The sequence below is a fragment of the Mastomys coucha genome, unplaced genomic scaffold, assembly GCF_008632895.1.
Source record: "Mastomys coucha isolate ucsf_1 unplaced genomic scaffold, UCSF_Mcou_1 pScaffold13, whole genome shotgun sequence".
Lineage (NCBI taxonomy): Eukaryota > Metazoa > Chordata > Mammalia > Rodentia > Muridae > Mastomys > Mastomys coucha.
The window spans coordinates 22,513,295-22,532,550 of NW_022196895.1; the positions used below are offsets into that span (position 1 = coordinate 22,513,295).

Consider the following 19,256-nt stretch of genomic DNA (forward strand, 5'->3'; position numbering starts at 1 on the left):
ATTCTTGGGGAAATGGATGGACCTGGAGAATATCATCCTGAGTAAGGTAACCCAATCACAAAAGAATACACATTTCTTCCCTGATAACTGGATATTACCCCAGAAGATCGGAATACACAAAGAATAATCCACAAACGACAAGAAACTCAAGAAGAAGGAAGATCAAAGTGTGGTTACTTTGTTCCTTCTTAAAAGAGGGAACAAAATACCCATGGGAGGAATTGTAGAGTCTAACTATGGAGCAAAGACTGAAGGAAGGACAATCCAGAGACTGCTCCACCTGGGAATCCTTCCCATATTCAGTCATCAAATCCAGATGCTATTGTGGATGCCAACAAGAGCTGGATGGCAGGAGCCTGATACAGCTGTCTCCTGAGAGGCTCTGACAGTACCCTACTAAAACAGAAGTAGAGGCTCACAGCCATATATTGGACTGACCACAGGTTCCCCTATGAAGGAGCTAGAGAAAGGACCCAAGGAGCTGAAGGGCTTGCAGCCCCTTAGCATGAGCAACAATATGAACTATGTAGTATTCTCAGAGCTCCCAGGGACTGAACCAGCAACCAAAGAGTACACATGGTGGGACTAATGGCTTTAGCAGCATATGTATAGTAGAGGATGGCCAAGTTGCTCATCAATGAGAGAAGAGGTCCTTGGCCCTGTGAAGGTTCTATTCCCCTAGTGTAGGGGAATGCCAGGGCCAGCAAGCAGGAGAGGGTGGGGTGGTGAGCATGGGAAGGGGAGAGGAAACAGGGGTTTGTTTTTGTTTTTGTTTGTTTTATTTTATTTTGGTGGGGAACCTGAGAAATGAGATATTGTATGACTTGTAAATAAAGAAACAACTAGTAAATAAAAGAGAATAGGTCTTAATTGTTGCACCCAGAGATTGAGTTCCCATTATTTCTGAACTAAGTTTGTGTGTGCCACAAAGACCTTGGGGGATTGGAAGCATAGGGTTGGTGTGGTAACAACTCACCAGTGGGAACCTAAAGAGCTGAGTGGAGAGACTGTGGAGTTCTGAATTATTCTCCATGAGATAAAAATAGGTTAGCCATTGCCCACTAGTGCATGGCCAGCCAGACTGCTGGGGCAGAGGCACAAGCACAGGAAATTGATGGTTCCTTCTTTCTAATATTTCCCACAATAATCCTAGCAAATATTGATCGGTAGACCTAACAACTTTTTCTTTCTAAAACCTGCCTATTCTTGTTAATTTGCAGCTTGGCTTGACAGATAGGAAGACAAAAGTATATCCTAGATTTACATCACAAGTGCCTCTGTCCAGGTTTCACTGAAAATATAAGGACTGGGATCTCAAGAACATCAACAGCTACCAACAAATGGGAACATTTTGTCCATTGTGATTTTTTTCCATTGTGTGTCTGGCTATTCAACAAACACATCAGTGTAGAATTCCAGCTGATGATTTCTCTATAAGTGGTAATTCTCAAACCTGATGTTCAACTTTTCTCTTTAAATTTCTACCACCTCCATCATTATTCCCACCACCATTATTATGTCAGCCAAACAGTTTCTTCTTCTTCCCAAGGTAATAAAGTTCCTTGATTTGCATTTTAAATAGATCATTCTGGTGACAGCATGAAATTAAGAAGGGAAGCAATAATCCAAATGATAAATGATGAGAGTGTGGATAATTGATAGCAGAAAATAGAATGGAGTGTGGTAGGGCATAGATTGGTGGGAAATGAGGTTTAGGTGAGAGAGAGAGAGAGGGAGAGAGAGAGAAAGAGAGAGAGAGAGAGAGAGAGAGAGAGAGAGAGAGAGAGAGAGAGAGAGAGTGTGTGTTAAATAGTTGGGCCCCAAGAGAAGATGGCAGTGCTGTTTGTAATGGAGCAAACAGAAAGTAGTTGCGTTTTGGAGATAAATTTACAAGTCATTGAAGAAACATAAAATGAAATTATAACATAGATCAAGTGTGGCTAAAAATGTTGAAATAAATGACTTTATGAGCATCATGTGCTAGGTGCCATATTGTAATATACTCCACTAAGTGTACACGCAGTTCAATGTTGCATTTCCTCCTCTGCACTATCAATTTTGAATCTATCACTCTTCTTGATTACTATTATTTTGATAAACTAATTAGCAGATAGATATTAAGATCAATTTTGCATTTAGGTCTTTTTTGAATTTAAGGTCTTAGTTTTTGTTTTCCCAGCAATGTTTCAGCGCAGCATTCTATTCAGAGAACCGAGATTTAGCAGTAAGAATTTGTAGTTCCAATTAATATATTGGTGAAGTGCTCAAGAATTTGACCTTACGTAGTACTTGTGTTTATGTGTGGAGATACATGCTCTCAAGCTTTTGCACTATGTTGCCATGAAGGGGTCACCTGAACTGTCCATCGCGGGAAGACTCTGCTGTGCCTCTCTTCATTCATCATCATCTTTGTATGAGCTCAGCTGAGAAGCAAATCAGTTTATCATCTTTTCTTTTTCTCTCTCCCCTTTCTTCCTTCCCTCATTTTCTTCTTTCTGGTTGATTTTGAATAATGACAGCACTAATAATATATTTTTAATTAAACATTTGGCGTTCTTTCCTTGCCTAACAAATCTCACTTTTTGTAAATAATTTAAAAGAAATATATAATCTGCTTAAATAAGTATGATATATTTGTATTTTCTTTGAATGCATTAAGCTGCCATTGATTTTTTGGTTAGTCAATATCTGCATTTATTAAACTGGCATTACTGTTCATCAGTCAGCTACAACCTTCCAAATTAAATTATTTAAAAAATATTAACTATAAATGTGTCCCTGTATATATTCTTGAGCTTGATTCTATTAACAAGAAATCTATGCTTAGTTTCAAAGAACAAAAACATTCATCCAACATGGTCTGTAAATTTATAGATTACTACACGTAGCAGCAATAGTCTTTGTTTGTAAAGAATATTTCAAGGTATGATATTTATACACTTGCTAGAGGTGAATATTGAAGACCCAGGCCCACCACCCTTGTTCTAAATATGACAGACACCTTCTATATTTTATTGTTTGGAATGTTGGTGCAAGCTTCTCCAGATACAAAGATTTTTTTTTTCTAACTGATAGTAATATCTTTGCTGAACTTTTGTTGAATCATTATTGTGAAAGACTCCCCAAAATCTAAAGATGTCCTAACCTTCTATAATAGTGTTTCTCAACCTTCCCTGTGCTATGGCCCTTTAATACAGTTCTTCGTGCTCTGGTGACCCAAAACAACAAAATTATTTTGTTGCTACTTCATAACTGTAATTTTGCTATTGTTATGAATCCTGAAATATAAATATCTGATATGCAGCCCCTGTAAAAGAGTTATTTGATCCCCAAAGGGGTTGTGAGCCACAGGTTGAGAAATACTGGTCTAGAACATTTTTTTCTCCAGGCATTTACATGATAATCTTACTAACACAATTCTATTATTAGGGCTATATTTTTAGGGATTTCTTTTCTTTAAATCTTTCATAAGCAAAATTTGTATATGAGATGCATCATTTTTTCTTTATTTTATAACATTTTCATTTTAATTTTGTTCATATAAATATTTGCCTGCATACATGTTTGTACACAATGAATATAAAGTTCTTGTAGAGACCAGTAGATGGTATCAATACCCTAGAACTAGAGTTACTGATAGTTGTCATTAGCCACATGGGTTGTGAAAATCACATTCAGTTCCTCTGTAAGAGCAACACATGCTCTTAACTACTGAACTGGTTTTTGTAGCAACATTATTTGTTTTTCTTGGAAATGTGAAGTGTCACAAGAAACTAAGAATAGTTTTGAGAATGAGAAAGGAGTACTAGAGACAGAAAGGTTTGTTAAGGTACCATAAAAATGTTAAGAGGAGAATGCAGGGAAAAAATATTGGTTATCCAAAGTAAGTTATGGATGAAGAATCTGCAGGGTTTCAATTATCTTACAACCAAAATAAAAGCTAAGTTAAAAGGGGACATGTGATACTAGAGAATGGGAAACAGATTCTGTGCCCTAAAGTTTTAAGAATGAATAGAGGCAGAGAGATGCGGAAAATAAGAGGTAAGTCCGAGGGTTTATGAAAAGGTCTCATGAAACCACACTTGCTCATGAACTGATAAAAGGTAACTTTTTCAAAAGCAGGAAGTGTCCAAGATAGACAAAAATTACTCCTCTCCAAATTTAGTTATTAAATGGAAATATCAGTGCCTGATACAAGTTATTTCCATATAAGTTATTGGTCAGGATGCCTCAGAGGCACCCAGCACAACAGCATATTGTCATTGCTCCTGGTTGCCCATCACCACTATACTGTAAAACCCTGTTGCTGAGGACACCACAAACTTCAGTTGCAGGATATAGAGAAATAAATTTTGAAGTGGCCATAAAACTTTCTTCTTACTTGCTAACTTTCATAGTTCTGGAAGGTGCTACTTAGACTACCAGGGACACAAAGACATCAATAAGTTTTACCCAGTGAAGCTCTATATATTCTACAATGTGAACCTGCTAGGCCATATATACTCACTGGTATTAAGAGTGGAAAGACTATTTACAGGAGTACCCATTCACCCTCTGGAGTGGTTCTGAGGCTTGCTCCACAGGAGAAAATTTAAGGCTGAAACTGTGAACAAGGTCAAAAGTCCTAGGTCCTAGGGAAAAACTAATGTTTAGCTTAATGGTCATGAAGTCAAACTCCCTTCTAAGTTTATATTTATATTCATACATTTGTTTTATTCTGAAGTCTGACCAGAGAAGTTTCTTATTAGAAAAGTTGGAGGTTATATAAGGACCCATACCTATGAAACTTCTGAGAAAAATACATTCTGACTATTCTATTGTAGATTGGAAATCTACATCAGTTACTACCCCCAGGCCTTAGAGGATATCTTGGAAGAAATGATGAAAGGATTTAAGACAGGAGAAGGGGAAGGAATGTTGTGTAATGCTGTACTCTAGACATAATATGACTATTAAATACAAGAACACACAGCATCATAGCAACAGTGGTTACCTGTGGAAGAAATTGAGATATTCAAGGGAGTTAAAATCTCCTGCATGGATGAGGGACTTCTGATGGTTTACCACTGCCTGATGAGGAAGGGAAATTTCTTGTTTGTGGATGGTAGCCATCTGTATATTGCTCATAACCCAGTAGATGGCCTTGTGCACATGAACATATGGGCAATGTAAATAGGGCTTGGGGGATCATAAACAAATACATGAAGTTTAGAAGGATATAGAAGACATGTTGGAGGAGAGGCAATGGGGATGGATATTGCTAAGATACATTGTGTGTATGTAGAAAATTTTCAAAAAATTAGAATTGTTTTTCCCAGAAAGAGATTCCATCTCTGGACAATAGTAGAAATCTAGGTATGGTCTAGGGAGGAATGACATGTAGGGAATATTGTCTAATCCATTGATTTTTAACCAAGTTCTAATAAACCCATGCATTCCCATGTGTTTGGTAACAAGATGGAAATATTTGGAGAGTAGGTGCAGTATGATTCCCCAAATGCAGTACATATGAAATATCAGAGTCTACAGTTGAACTATAACAATGATAAAATTTACAACATTGTATATTTTATAATAGTAAAGTACTATAGGTATTTCCTCAACAGGAAAATTGATTGAAATGATAACCATTCCCTTAAGGAGTGACGTGTCATCTCTGCTTCAGACTATATGACTGCCATCATTTCTGCTCCTTTTGGTAAGTCTTACTCTTCTTGCTCAGATGGGAAGATGTCTTGGGACTTGGAAGCCCAGAAACTACAGAGCTCTGAAATTGGACATTGTCCCAATGGAAGGGTACTCTCTGCGACACAGAAGCTTGGGAACCACACAGCTCTGAGATAGAACCATGTTCCAATGGAAGGGCATCCTGAGACATGAGGGCCAAGGAACCACATAGCTCTGAGGGGAAGCCTCCTCAGCAAAGGAGTTGCAGCTCCCAGGGGAGGATATCTCCAGGTAGACTTTGGAACACAGGAGCCTCAGGCCTGTCCTTTGCCTCACCTTATCCTGTCCCTCATTCTCTGCATTGCTACTTGGCTTCTTCTGATGAGAGAGTCACATCTGGCAGGAAATCTCATGAAATAAATTTATTTAAGGGACTACGGAGAGGAGGTACTAATCCAGGGATGGATGCCCTCTGCTCCTTGAAGGGAGAAAACAGCAAGGAATTAGACAAAGGGCAGAGTTTATATAGGATTCCTAGAAGGGGCAGAGTTTTCTAGGGCAGAGTTTTCTGTGGTGAGGATTGGTGGTATTTTTATGTCCTGAGCTTGAGGGAGCTCTGCGATTGGTAGGTTTTCCTATTTAGAGATTAGTGGGGTCTTTCCCTCAGGAATTGCTGGGGTTCTGTGGGAAGATCAGGTATTGGTTGGCTTTCCTACTTAGTGATTGGGGGCTTTTCAGATTTTTTTTTACCTAAAATTAGCATAATCTGGGAAGGGTTCTGTTGAGGGGCTGGAGATGTCCTTTGTGAAAACTACAGAGGATGGAAATGCCACTATAGTTACAGAGGCCTAGCTCCTGAAGCTCCTCAGGTCGGGATCTGGCCCCTTTCTTGTCCTTAGGGTTTACAAAATTTACAAAGAGAGTCCGGGGCTGGGAAGACTTTTCCTGTCACTTGAGTGGAATTAATACCAAATATGTACTCATTGCAATATGCCGTCATTTTTGGATTATTTGAACCACAGCCTTAAGTCATTCTGATAAATCTCCTTTCTGTATATATAGAAATTAATGTGCAAGCATGTGTACACTTGTGGCGGTGTGCTCACGTATGTGATTGAACATGTGTGTTTATGCAGGTGCTTGTGTATGTGCACACAGATATGTATACATATATGTAGAGGTCTGTAGTCAACATCAGTCATCCTTCCTAAGATGACATTAAAATCATTTTTGAAACAGAGTTCCCTCATTGGCATGGAACTCACTAAATATGCTTGAGTGTCTGCCTTGGAGTCTAAGAAATATGCCCAGCTTTGCTTACCCAGTAATAGGATTACAAGTATCTTTTTCCCATGTCTAGCAATTTTTATATGGGTTCTGAAGATTGACCTCAGGTCCTCTTACATGCATCACAATCTATTCACATGTATAATTTCTCCTATTTAATTTGATTATTCTTTAATCATTTTTGTATTTTTAGAGACTAAAATTATATCTTAGAAGTATCTTCTACTTACCACCAAGGCTTCTCTAAAGAAAGTAAACAGTGTTACTAAGTAAGGCCACAGACCTTGGACAGCTGTGGGTTATGTCTGTTCATAAACTTCATTCTGTGCCCACCTTTCAGCCCCAATATCAAATTGCCTAAGTTGCGTATAGAAGTTCTGAATATTTGAGTGAGCCTAAGGATGTGGAGTAGGTTACTAACAGTTGGTATACATGCCTTAGGACCAGATTCACCTTTCTTGTATTAAGATTTATTTCATTTTGGTTTGAGTTTTACAAAATCTATGACACCATTGATTCTATAACATAATGTTCATGAATAAAATGGCTATTTAAATGTAGATTTGGTATTTTCAAAGAGGAGTAAATCATTCTTTTCTAACAACAAGATCAGAACAAACGCCCTGCTACTTCTATGCCTCCTGTGTCAGAAAGGCTTATTCAAGACACACAATTCAGGATTGACATTAGGGACAATGTTTTTATTATTCAATATTTAAATTTAATAATTTCAATATACTTAACTTCATAGACTTTGCAATACACTAATATTAAATAAAAACTCCCAAAATGCAGGGGATGTAAACATTTCATATGCAATTAGCAAACATTTTTTAAAAACTTTAATATTAGCATTATATTTATATCCCAGTGAGTGGGATATTATTTAAATTGATATGACATAAGAGCATATAAATAATTCCTAAGTGTAAATTTAAGCTATAATTTTAGACAGTTTGAAATCAGTAAGTATTATCAATTCCCTATTTCCCAGTATATCATTTATTACCAGCCTGAAGATTTTTTTCTCAAAGAGATTAAATTAACATTACAGCAATGATAAACATTATAAATAAATACAAAAATTTTTACTCTGAAAACAAAGTTGAAAATAATGTATATGAATTTGTGCACTATCCAATTCCTCTTTCCTGGAAGAATTCTGGCACATTAGTAATCCATTCACATTTTTTTTCAATCAAAATGAAATTTATTAAGGCTTTAAAGCAAAACATCCTTATGTACACTTCTAGATACACAAACTATAATGTAAAGACAGCAGCAGCATGAGGAAGTTCTAATGAACATCATGCCAACACTGGAGCAAGGCAGGGTAAAAGCCAGCTCTACTGGAATATTATAGCTGACTCTTAGACATGAATGCCTCTTTTGGTCTTTCTACTGAAAGAAGCTAAAATAGACCTCCATTTTCCATTCAAACATCTTCACAGTTTCTACGAACCTAATTTGCATCTCATGTCTTTCTGACCTTCAGATCAAACTCTTCTAGTCTAATTTATTTTGGAATGAACTCTACAACATCACAAAATTAGGATATTGGAGATAAACAAAATAGAATCGACTAGGGTACTCCCTAATCTGTGAGAAATGAGCAATTTTTTCTAGCCTGTGCCTAGATCCAACTTGCTTTCATGTCAGCATGAAACCATAAAAAGAAATAGAATAAATCTTAATCTAGATTATCTCTAGGTTATAACAATGCCCAACAATTCTGTCAATAGTCTACATTCAGGACTGCCCTGTTTGGAAATAAATCAAGAGGAATGAATAAGTTTATGAAAATATCCAAGTTCTCTTTAAAGTGACAAGTTGTTGTTTAGTAGAGACTGAATCTCATAAACATACTGAGGTGTGGATATGGTAATAGAACCATAACTGGCATGGCAGAGGAAAAGGAGTGATGGCCATGTGCTTGCTGAGAGGGACTGAGTAATTAGTGGGACTATTACCTCTCTAAAACCCTAGAATAGCTCAGAGCCAAGAGGCCCTATGAACATTTAGATCAGAGAAAGAGTCAAGCTCTTTTCCTTTCTCTAGTGGAGGTGAACTTCTCTATCTATAGCTTCTCTACTACTTTATGTACTGAGGAGCTCAGTTTTAATCTTTGGCCTTTGGAGAAATTCATCTGATAGATAGATGTGAACACTGAGATGTCCAATTGAGCAAAGTCCAAAGACTTTAGAATACTGATTCCAAAACTGTATTCCTGGCAGCTGGGGTGAGAAACCCTCACCATGTTTTCCCTGCTTCTGTAACATGAATTGCCTTACATCTCCAAGTAGGAGAGCTGAAATATCCCATGAAAAAAAAATGACAATGACCTTTAATCATTATGTTTGCAACTTGTCCAATTTAGTCCACAGATCTCTCATAAGAGAAGGCCCACATAACAACCAGAGAGTTCCATTAGATCAAGTCTTCCCTTTAAGTATAAATGCAGCTAGAAATATCCAGACATGAGAGTTTTCAGAAACCAAGAATATGAAGAAGTTACATTAGAATAAAGCCATATGAACAGTACAAACTTAACTCAACATTTAGTGCAGTCAGATACAAGACACGTGTATGTTCCATATAATTTAATGAAGAATTGCCTTGTAAAGAGATAAAGAAGAGATGGAGACATAGTGGAGCCAACATATTCCTCATGAAGGATGACCATCATAAACAGTATACGTAAATGCAGAGACACTTTAATTACTGAAAATAATCATCAAAATTAAAACATGCAATAGAAAGTCATGAACTGTACTTCAAATATATAGCACTAGCAATATATAGAAAAGAGTTTGCATTAATTCTTTCTAGAAAACAGGACTTCTGCTAGGATAGAGGGAAGAAATCAGAACTAGTATTTTTTTAAAGGGTTTAGGATAGCTTGCATTTTAGAAGCATGAATGTATATTTCAATTATTAATTCATGAAGAGTTAAAAACAATTTAATCTTCATATTTTAAGTCAATTTTGTGGATGTCTCATGTTGCAATTGTTTATCAGAATCCAACATTTTCCTCATGGCTGACTTTCTTATCACTCCTAATGATTCCTAGTCTTATAGGCCTTTATGTTTTAGCAAAATCTAGCATTTGTGCTGCAAAAGAGAGACACATGATTACTCATAGCTGAATGGAAGGTGTATAAATTACATCATCTATGGTCATTTTTCTTAGACGTAGGGCCCCCAGACACAAGCATTTTATCAGTTAACCTGTAGTTGTTTTGATGTGCTTCAGAACTCAACTTGAGGCTTCTAGGCCTCACAAGATATTTCTACATGGCTGCCCCCATGTGCCTATGAGTTAATTTTCACTTTTGTTATAAGGCCACATTTTCATCTTTAAACTGCTTGGCAAAATGATGGCTTGGTCACCTGTTAGATTTCTTAGTTTTTGATGGATATGATCACTGAACATTTTCCATTTCCAGATTTTTTCCTCAGACATGAAGACATTCTTCAATGCAATTTTCAAGATGTAAGAATTTTAAAAACATCTTCAGCTAATTTAATGTTAAAGGCATAGCCCCTAAGATCCTCACAATTTTAACTTCCTTTGAAACACAGCTAAGATTTTCAGGCCACCCTCTTCGATTTATCATGGGCTAGTTTCTCTTGCATGTCTGATTTATGTTGCGATATTCCTAATGCCTTCAAGTAGAATACTCTTGAAAAAAAACATAGACTTCATACATTCTTTCTTCATTCTTAAAATGTAAATGCTTTTAAAGTAGAAAAATAAATATTTTATGTTTAAGGCATAAGACATATAATTTTGCAAATTAGATGTCTGTGGATAGTAATAAGCAATGAGCATCTTGTTGAAAATTGTTGGAAAGTTTTCATTGTATTTCATGTGCAGCCAATACATATAAAACTATTTTTTTCTTTATTAGTATTTTAAAAATCTTTCCATCAGCACATAAGGTAGAATTCTTCTATAAGCTGCCGGCATCCCATTTAACCTTAGAAATGAAGAGAAAGCAATTCAGGAGGTGGTTAAGAATATGTCATAGGCACAAACTCAGCTTAAGGCATTATGAATTTTCTGTGGAGAAAATGCATTTATTCATTCTACTCCAAGTCAAGATGGAGGAAACCCATTATCTCAAAGTTTGAAAAAAATCCCCTTTGGGATGTGAATAGCCCAAGAAATATTTCAGTCAAAAATGAAATTTTGGGATAAGTGAGGGTCCAGTTGAAACTGGTAATAGAGTTTAGGCTTATAATCATCAAAGCTTTCTCTGAGACTTCCAGACAGAAAGGAGCATGGAGAGTTAATGGGTGATATTATTCTAATTATTATTGTATAGCACAAGGGCCAATCTATTTCTGTAGAATAATAGAGCTAGGATGAGATTCGACAGCATCTGTCACAATAAATGCAAATATATAGAGAATTGACAATGAGCCCCGATCTCATAAGTGATTCTATTTTCCATCTGAATGACATCACTACATTTCAAACTCAGTTGGCAGATACCTTCATAGCTCTCTGGAGCAGCAGTAGAGACCCTTCCTAACTGCATTTGCAGAGGTGAAATGCATTTGAACTTGGACTTTTCTTAAAATTACTCATGTCTCTAGAGAATGATCTAGGTGCATTTTAAACTTAGATTTCAAAAACATTCTTTTCTGTCGGCATTTATTAGTTTTCATCTGCTCACTTTTAAGATAGAATTTAAAGAAATTTGGAAGGCATGGTTTGTACTCCACAGGACCTTACAGTCTCATTGCAGGTGACACACCTAGAATTATCATGTAACCTTAGCACAATACAGGTGTTATGCACTCAGCCCTGCTTACTCTGGTCATGTCAGTACTAGCTACACATAGCAAGACTGATGGGCTCAGAGAAGAGATCATATAAGACAGGGCATAGATGCTGCAATGTGAGATAGAATAATCTCAGATAGACAGGGTATGAGGGAGAATAAGGAGGTCCTAAGGCCTGGCACTATTACTGGGGCTATGGAACACTCACAAACAGGGACCTATTATGACCGCACTCTGGAAGACCCAACAAGCAGCTGAAAGAGTCAGTTGGAGATATTTTCACTCAACCAATGTACAGAAGCTGCTGACCACTGTGGTTGAATTAGGGGAAAGACTGGAAGAAGCTGAGGAGGAGGGCAACCCTGTAGCAGGACCAGAAGTTTCAATTAACCTGGTCCCCCAAGATTTCTCAAACACTGGACCACCAACCAGACAGCATACACCAGCTGATATCAGACCCCCAGCACACATACAGCAGAGGACTGCCAGGTTTGGGTTCAGTCAGAGAAGAGTCACCTAACCCTCAGGAGACTGGTGGCCACAGGGAGTTTAGAGGTCTGGTGAGGTGGGCAGTGGGGACATTTTTGTGGAGACAGGGGTTTAGGGAGGAGTTATGGGATGTGGAATATTTGGAAGGTAAATAGGAGGAATAAAATCTGGAGTGTAAAACAAAAAATAAAGGACAAAAATATTAGGTATGCTAAAGAAGTGTCCCACAAGAGTGCAGGCCACTGAAAGGACAGATGGGTATGGAACGTCTTCAGAGCTACTGCAGGTGTTAAGCAGGGTGAGCTTCTGCATTGTCCAGGACACTTGATCCAGCCCTGCTATATATTCCTTTTTTACTATAAATCTTTCTTAATTTTTTTATATGCAACCAAAGAGAACATTTATATTTTTATTGGATATTTTCTTTACTTACATTTCAAATGTTATTCTCATTCCAGTCCCCCCTCCGCCCCTGAAAATCCCCTATCCCATCCTCCCTCACCATGCTTCAATGAGATTGTTCTAACAACTTCCTCCCATTCCTGCCTCCCCGCCTTCACATTCGTCTACACTGGGGCATCAAGCCTTCACAGGACCGAGGGCATCTCCTCCCACTAATGCCCAACAAAGCCACCCTCTGCTCCATATGTGGCTGGTGCCATAAGTCCCTCCATGTTTACTCCTTGGTTGGTAGTTTAGTCTCTGGGAGCTCGGGTGGGGAGGGTCTGGTTGGTTGATATTGTTGTTCTTCCTGTGGGGTTGCAAACACCTTCAACTCCTTCAGTCCTTTCTCTAACTCTTCCATTTGGGACCCTGTGCTCAGTCCAATGGTTGGCTGAGAGCATCCATCTCTGTTTTTGTCAGGCTCAGGCAGAGTCTCTCAAGAGACACTTGTCAGCATGCACTTCTTAGCATCCACAGTAGTGTCTGATCTTTGTGATTGTATATCGGATGGGTCCCCAGGTGGGGCAGTCTCTAGATGGTCTTTCCTTCAGTCTCTGTTCCACACTGTCTCTGTATTTGTTCCCATGAGTATTTTGTTCCCCTTTCTAGAAAGTATCATAGCACCCACACTTCAGTCTTCCTTCTTGAGCTTCATGTGGTCTGTGAATTGTATCTTGTGTATTCCAAGAGTTTGGGTTAATATCCACTTATCAGTGAGTGCATACCATGGGTGTTCTTTTGTGTTTGGGTTACCTCACTCAGGATAATATTTTCTTGTTCCATCCATTTGCCTAAGAATTTCAAGAATTCATTGTTTTTAATAGCTGAGTAGTGCTCCATTGTGAAAATGTACCACATTTTCTGTATCCATGCATCTGTTGAAAGACATCTGGGTTCTTTCCAGCTTTTGGCTATTATAAAGATGGCTACTATGAACATAGTGGAGCATGTGTTCTTGTTATATGTTGGATAATCTTTTGGGTATATGCCCAGGAGTGGAATAGCTAGGTCCTCAGGTAATACTATATCTAATTTTCTGAGGAACTGCCAGACTAATTTCCAGAGTAGCTGTACCAGCTTGTAATCCCACAAACAATGGAGTATTGAATTGAATGCAATCAGCGTTTTCCTTTTAAATGTGTGATTTTGGCCTAAGTTCATTATTCCATAGCATTGGAACATATTAGGAGGGTGGGGCAGGAGTTTCCAGAGAAGAGGGAGATCTGGGATAATCTATGTTTAATAGTACCCAGAAATTACATGTCTATTCTAGGCTTATGAAAAGTAAATTAAATATATATTAGCCCCTCCCTTTCCTGACCCTATTTGATTACATGTGTTTGCTAATCTTCTCTGTTTTCATTGCTCTCTACTTGGTTTTTCTGTCTGGAAATATTTCTAGCAGATTTTATTCTTTTAAAATCTTTCAAAACAATCACATCTTGTTTTGTTTTGTTTTGCAGTTATTTATAATAATATCTAGACAAAAATATATTTAGTTTTGAGGCTTATTAACTAGCTCCATACTAGGACAAATGCAGTGTGCATCTTGGCTCATGTAACTCTCTGTAAACAGATAGAGCATGTGATCACGGCTATATTCAGAAGGGGCTTCACTTTTCCAGGGTCAAAAAGCTGAAAAGTGGTCCATCACACCTAGACTCCTGAACTGCTGAGTGTTTTCCTTAGAGGAAATGACATGTACCAATGATGGGCTAGTTAAAATATTCCAAAGAGCTACCCCAAATTTCCAAAACATACTTCTGAGAATATATTGGTCACACCAACTGTATTGGCTCCATTTCAGAAGGCTCTGAAGAGCATAACATAGCTCAGGGTGTATATCATCTCTCTGTGTGAAGTTATTGGAAGTGTAACTCAGCTTCAGTCTCTCAGCAGACCTCAGTCATGATTGCTCCCCTGCCCTTCAATTTGGTAAAAGAAAATTGGACTCAGCTGAGATGGATGGAGATGGCCATTTCCTTGTATCTGTAGAGGGAATGAGATGGACAAAAATCTAAACCAATATTGGCAACCAAAACTACCAAGGCTTCAGAAAAAATGGAAGAAATGCTTGTTCTCTGGAGGGTACAAAAAGGACACAGAAACATGTCCCAGATTTAGGTGTCAACAGAACTTAGTCTCTCACAGGAACTTTGTCTATATAGGGGATTATATTAGACCTGGTAGTTTACCTGTAGTTTGAATTCTCACTCAGGATGCTGTTAGTTCTATAAGTTGTTTTTATTTTTTTCCTCTTCTCAGAACTTGTTTCTCTCTCATCTGAAGATGAATCCTAGAATATTCTATCCAACATAGACTAAGCCTTCCTGGATCTATGGTGGGTCCCTGGGAGGAACAGGGATGTTTCATATTTTCTCATAAAATTCATCCTCTGTGCTCTGGCACCTCTATGTGAGTTCTGACATTGCAGGTTTTGTTTCTTCAAGAACTGCTCTATGCTATGGCCCCAAGCTTATTTCTTTCTTTCCTGACCTATTTTCTTTCTGATGACACAGAATCACTGACTTGTTTTTAAAAAAGTAGATAAGAATCTTAAATCAGTGTTTTAAGAGCTGTAAGCTCGTTTCAGATCTTTCTTAGACTGTTAATATATGTGACATTAAGAGAAAGTTTTGTGAGTAAACATGTTTGAGAGTAAGTAGCCTCTAAAGAAGGCTGGGAAGATTGTACTGAGTCTTCAATTGCACCAGGAAAGCTCTATAATCATGAAAAGCATCTTAAATAAGAAAGCATATTGTTACTTAATCTGAAGTGTGGGTTCAGGGAATTGTTTTTAGTATTACACACATTTTTTCATATTTAACACCTTTCATACTTAAGACTCTTTACTTTAGGATACTTACCATTTGTTTGCATTTTGAATCTTCAAGAGGGAACTTTAGCAGCTGTTGTTTTCTAGTTGGTTGACCAAGAACACTCTTAGGAAAGATCATGCTCAGAACTCTTTCTTCTCTATGGCCTACATGTATGAAGACCACCTTAGAAGACACCTATCTTGTTGCTTATCTTTCTGATTCCTATTCTAGTATCATGGCTAAACATCCAGTTGCCAAGCTGATTGTCATTACCACAGAAGATTCTATAACACATATTAGTTTAGATTCCTATAAAAGCCAGTACTTGCCACACATGATTTCATCTTTCAAAGGGCTATTTCTCTCTCTCTCCTAGAACTACTTGCTTTCTGAGCACTCTGCATTTGCATTTATTTCATGAGATGAGATGATTGGCATGTCCAACGTTCAAGGTGAATAATGTATCCTGCCTCTGCGTCTTCCTTCTTTACAGATACTTTGTAATTCTTTAACTGAGGTAGAAGACCTTCATACATACTTATGTTTTCTTCCAGAGAAGATGTTTTATAACCTGAACATATTTTAGGCATATAGAATCTATAATAAACCTAGTCTTCCAAAATAGAAGGAAAAATTATATTCTTATGGAATTGCTATCTGTTCCTTTCCTGATCTATGTTGAAAGAATATTAGACATAAAGTAAGATATTTAAAAGACATACCAAGAAAATAATTCTTATAATTAAATAATGAGGATTTGTAAAATGTTCTCAAATGTACTTTAGGAAATTAGGAAGTATATACTGAGAACTAAACAAAGAAACTATTAATGCCTGCAACCCAAAGATCAAGTTTCAATACCTAGAGAAGGTTGAAAACTTCCTCTAATGAGTTCATTGGAAGGGCAGGGGTTTAGAATAATTTCTGCTGTTTACTGAATGGATCTGATATTATACATAATATATTTACCTCAAATTTACTGTATTCAATAAAATTATTAATTAAAAAATGTTCATGTCCTTCACACTAGTAGACCAAAGATAGAAAGTGTTAAAAGGCTTTTAATTTTTTATAATGTGTTGATAAATAAAATTTGGTACCGATTATTGCAGTTTCTTAAGATTATGAAGTTGGACAGGTGATGGCAAAGTCATTGCTTTGGACATTTCTCTTTTAAATGGCAAGGTGATAAAACTTGTATAGAAGTCTTTACTGTTCGGTTTTTCAACAAAACTCTTTTCTTAAGGGAGACATGGTTAAGAGGGTGGAAACACAGGTGCATTCAGTAGACTATTTGGAAAGACAGACATTGAACCATTCATGCCATGTGGACTTTAGACAAAAAGACCTCTATGCCAGTCACCTAGTTAATTCAAGCCTGATCTGTGCTCCTACATGTACATTGGACAGATGGGTTGATGCCACTGATGCATACCCCTGTCTGCACTACTGGATGCCATACTGAGTAGCTTCTCCCTGTACATGATGAGTTAGAATGAGACAAAGCTGTGTTTCTACAAACTCTTATTCTCCCCTTACACTGCCAGGAACTATGGTTGTAATTTCAGCATTAGTCACTGCTAAGACAATTGTGAACCTCTGTGTCCAGTAGGGAGCAATTGCCACCTGAGCAGATAGGCTCTGTCTGAGTATTACTAGCACTAGTGAAAATAACCCTAGTAGGATATAGATGACCATTTTCCATCTGTGAGTACTTTATGAAAGGTAGGCCATGCTTCTATCCCTAACCTAAGCAGAGGGAAGAGGCCAAAATGGTTTCCTTAAGCTAAACCTGAGTGTCAGCACTTGTAGACAAATATAATTGAACCCATCTATATATAAAACCAAGGATAAGACTGTTACTTAGACAATGATAGACCTTGTAGAAAATGTAAGTCAACATTTGCTAGACATGATATAGCAAACATGATAACTACTGGAAAATAGTGCATTGTCCTACAAAAGCAAAAGCATCGAAGCTTGATCTATGATGCACTGAGTCCTCAGCTGTGAGGCTTTTGTAAAGTGATTGAATAGTAAATTTTTTGCCCTTGCTAGTACAACCATCAACTGACATTTTCAGATATTGAACTGAACATTGGCTAGTGGTGGAAAGTTAAAAATTAGTGCCTGGGTGGGGAAAATGTCTTTGAAAGGTTTCTTTTTGGGGTTCTCCCTTGTCTTTCTTGGCTATCACAGGCTAACAGATAACACGTGTGTCGCTGTGATGTTGTGTGATGTTGATTGTCAGTTGAAAAAACCTAGAATCCCCAATGAGACAAGCATCTGAGCACACCTGTGAAGATTGTCTTGCTTACAATATTTATAGAATCAAGGCCCACACTAAGTGTGAATGTAACCTTCTCAGAAGCTGATTGATTACAGGGGAATCATGGGTAGTCTATATTAATCCAGATTCAATTATGTTATAGTAGAAAATGGCAGGCATTTGATAAAGATTCTTAGTGCTTTAAAATCATATCGAGTGAGAGTTGCTAAAGTGTGTTTAGGGGTGAGACTGTTTTCAATACTCTGCTACCCATTTTCCTTGTGTGCATGCATGTAAATGTGCATGTATATATACAATATACATGTGTGTTGATGTGCATGTTTTATGGATGTATATATATATACCAGTGTGCATATAGAGGCCAGCAGTTGATGCCAAGACACCTTCTTTAGTTGCTAATTCTTTGAGATGTGGTCTCTCACTGATTAATTTAGGTTAGTTAGCTAGCTTTCTTCTGGGATGCTGCTTCTGTTTCCCATGTACTGGGATTATCAGAATGTATTACCATATCCAAATTCTTGTGTAAGTATGAAGATGTGAACCCATGTTATCATGCTTGTCTGGTAAGTACTTCATTGACTGAGTCATTTCCCAGGCCCATCTATCAAACATATTATCTTTATCTCAAATTCTTTTCAAACACTGAGTAAAACATGAGTTGGGAAGTTTCTGCTTATAGTTAAATCTGAGTTGGAGCGTGGCTTCTTTGTAAATAAAGATTTATTGGAACATAGGCTTGAATGTCAGAACTATGTTGTCCAAGGTTGCTTTTATAACAGAATGGTAGAGTTGGTAGTTTGTTATGGAAAGTGTGGGGTCCAGTCTACTGAAGGTAGCAGTGAATCTCTGACTCAGGAGAGATGTAATAACTAGTGTTGGGATACCAACTCTGGTCAGGGTAGCATCTCCATTCTCATTACAGTATCTATTGGCTGTTATTTTGTTTTTCCTTTTAAGTTTGAATTCATTCAGAAAACTTTAAATAATTTGTTTGAAGACTAATTTTGAAGTCTGTCTAGCTCTCTATTTGCCTTGCTTCGTCCTGAAAACTTACCTCTTTTGACACCAGAAACATCTATGTTTGGAAAGATAATAAATAAGAAAAAGAAGGGGCTCAGAAATTTTATTCAAATTTCTGGCTTAGAGTTTTAGTGTTAGCTACAATTAAATTTTTTAATAAAGCAATCTTTGAGAGTCGTTATTATAGTGTGTCCACTGTTATTTAACTAGAATTAGAACTTCATTACTCTTAGATCTTCTTGGGAAATTTTTAGAAGACTTACTTGTTCTTTTATGTGGTTGTCCTTAATTATTTTTACAATTTCTAATATTAAATTATTTTTTCTAGGTCCAAATACTTGAATTAGAAAATGTCCTTGTAATATTAAGCCTCTTAAATTGTTGGACATCAGTTTTTTTTAAGAAAATTAATCAATGGGTAGTAAAAATAACTGTCAAGGCTTAAGAG

General features: G+C 37.2%; 1 long non-coding RNA gene across 2 annotated transcripts in view; it reads left to right on the forward strand.

Annotated features, from left to right (window-relative positions):
* The window catches only part of LOC116087565, a 77,485-nt gene that overhangs the window by 24,728 nt on the left and 33,501 nt on the right, over positions 1-19,256 (forward strand). For both annotated transcript variants that reach the window (XR_004117480.1, XR_004117481.1), the window contains exons 5-6: positions 1,221-1,549; positions 5,607-5,698. This is a non-coding gene — a long non-coding RNA (uncharacterized LOC116087565). The remainder of the gene's footprint in view (positions 1-1,220; positions 1,550-5,606; positions 5,699-19,256) is intronic.